The sequence below is a fragment of the Sturnus vulgaris genome, unplaced genomic scaffold (assembly GCF_052056855.1).
Source record: "Sturnus vulgaris isolate bStuVul1 unplaced genomic scaffold, bStuVul1.hap1 Scaffold_192, whole genome shotgun sequence".
In the NCBI taxonomy this organism is placed as follows: Eukaryota; Metazoa; Chordata; class Aves; order Passeriformes; family Sturnidae; genus Sturnus; species Sturnus vulgaris.
In genome coordinates, this window is record NW_028276155.1 from 10197501 (window position 1) to 10200000 (window position 2500).

General features: G+C 77.2%; 1 non-coding gene across 1 annotated transcript; it reads left to right on the forward strand.

Annotated features, from left to right (window-relative positions):
• The first annotated feature begins 1905 nt into the window (after nucleotides 1-1905).
• Nucleotides 1906-2058, forward strand: LOC148218315 (5.8S ribosomal RNA). Its single transcript, XR_015800527.1, has one exon. It is a non-coding gene; the product is annotated as a 5.8S ribosomal RNA (ribosomal RNA).
• Nucleotides 2059-2500: the final 442 nt, after the last annotated feature.

Consider the following 2500-nt stretch of genomic DNA (forward strand, 5'->3'; position numbering starts at 1 on the left):
GGCCCCGAGAAGGATTGCCGCGGTGATGGCAGCGGACGTCGGGCGCGCCCCCGCCGGTGGACGCTCCCCCGAGGGTGGCAGCGGGGGAGGCACCCCGGCGGGGCCATGCAGGTCGTTTCCCTCACCCCAGGGCCAGGTACCTAGCGCTTCGCGCCTCGGCGGTCTCCTGCCGGTTTCCCTCGGCGTCGTCAAACGCCTGTTGGGGGCCGAAAGGGCCGCCGAGCCGGGCGGAGGTTTAAAGACTCGGGCGGCCCGGCACGGCCCCGCCGCGGCGGCGGCGGCGGTGGCGGCGGCGGCAGCGGGTGTCGGGCGGTGGCGGCGCGGGGCGCCATCGAGGGGTGGGGAGCTACTCCCGCCGATCCCCTGCGGTGGCGTGTCCGTCGCGACCGGCCGCGCTCGCCGTCGTCGGCGTCCCGCCGCGCTTGCCCGCGCGCGGGGGCCACCCGTGCCGGGCCGGGGAAGGGGCGCCCTGCCCCCCCCTCTCTGCGGCCCGGTCTCGGCGGAGAGGCCGCGGCGCGCGATCGGCCGCGGGGGGCCGACCCCGCTGGCCTCTGCGATGCGGGGCGACGCCGGCAGAGGGCGCGCGCTCTCTGCCTTACCTACCTCAGCTGCGGGGTTGCGGCCGCCGGGGCCCGCCGCGCTCTCTCGCTCTTTCTCCTTAGCCGCCGCCGCGGGCTCGCGGGCGGCGCCGCGTCAGGCGCGACCGCGCGCCTCTCGCCTCGACGGCCTTGTCGCCTCGAACCGCACCGCGGCGGCGCCGGCCGCCGGCCACCCCTGACTCGGAGCGCTGTCCCCGCCCGTTGGGGCGCAGCGCTCGGCCGGCTCCTCCATCGCCGGAGGTCCGGCGGGCGCGGGCGACCCCGTGCCGAGCGGCGGCGTCGCCGCTCGGCGAGTGTCCCCGCCCCCCCCGGGGGGGGGGGACGGTCGGCCGCGAGGCGCCCGCCTTCACCGGCGGCCGTCCCGGCCCGGGCCCCGCCCGTCCGCTTCCCCGTCGCCCTTCCCGGCCGCGTGTGGGCCAAAAAAAAGGGGAGGCGTGCGGGGCGGCCGCGGGGGCGCTTCCCCGTCCGGTCCCCGAGTGGAAACGAGGGGAGCGGGCGGTGCCCCCCGGCTCAGCCGCCGTACGCCTGCCCGCTGGGCGCGTGCTCGCGGAAGGGCAGCTCGGCGGTGCGAAGCGGCGGCGGTCCCGGGAGTGCGGCCGCGGGTGGCGGAGGGGTTTTGCCGAGCGGCAGACCTCGGGCGCTCCGCGATGCCGGCTCGGGTCTCGGCGGCGTCCCGCCTCCGGCGCCGGTGGCGGAGCGCGGCCCGCCGGGCGTTCGCCTTCCGGCGGGCAAGCGGTCCCGCGCCAGGGGTTGCGCCGGCGGAACGGTCCCGCCGCCGCGTGGCGTTTCGGGCGACGTTCAGGGGCCGCTGGCGGGAGAGCCGGCCCCCGCGTTTTGGCGCGGCGGCGTTCCGCGAGTCGGCGGAGCGGTGAAAAGGAGAAGCCAGGGAGTGAGCCGGGAGCGGCGGGGGCCGGCGGTCGCGCCCCCGGCCCGCGAACGCGTAGTCGTCCCGTGATCGAGAGGCCGGGCGGGCCACCGTGCCCCCCGCGGTCCGGCGCGTTGCCGCACAAGCCCCTCCGCGCGGAGGTCGGGCCGAGCCCGGGCGCCTGGGCCGCCTCCGAAGGACGGCACGCGAGGCGGCGTCTCCCCTCGCGGGGGGAGGCGGTCGGGGGCGCGGGCCCCTCCGCCTTTCTTTGGCCGACCTTCGGAGCGTTGCGCGGGGTTTCTCTTTTTTGCCCCGCGCTTTCTCCTCCTCCTCCTCCGTTTGTGTGTGCTCGTACGGTCGAAGCGGGGCGCGCGGGGGCGCGCGCGTCCCTGCAGAAACAGAAAAGGGGCCGCTTCACGCGAGCGGTCCCGAAAGCCAGACAACTCTTAGCGGTGGATCACTCGGCTCGTGCGTCGATGAAGAACGCAGCTAGCTGCGAGAATTAATGTGAATTGCAGGACACATTGATCATCGACACTTCGAACGCACTTGCGGCCCCGGGTTCCTCCCGGGGCTACGCCTGTCTGAGCGTCGCTTGACGATCAATCGCCGTCCGGGGGGGCCACCCCGGCGGCGCGGCTGGGGTTGCCTCGCAGGCCCGTTGCCCGCGGTCGACGTCGACGTCGTCGTCGTCGTCGCCGCGCAGGGCCTTCGTCCCCCTAAATGCAGACTCGGGGAGCGCTCCGTAGCTCCCCGCTCCCGGAACGAGCCGCTGGGGCGGAGCTCGTCCTTGCCGGGGCCGTGCCGCGGTGCGGTGGCGGTGGCCGGGGAGAGCGAGAGTCGGCGTCGAAGACGCCGCCGTGGGCCGTGCGAGAGAGACGAGAGAGCGAGAGGGCCGAGAGGGAGGCGAGGCGCGGGCCTCGCCCCCGGGCTCTCCCCCCCGTGCGGGCGGCTGTCTGCGGGTGGGTACCGCGGGGGTACCGTGCCGTGCTGCCGCGCGCGCGCGAGGCCGAGAGCGCCGGGGACGGGGGTGCGA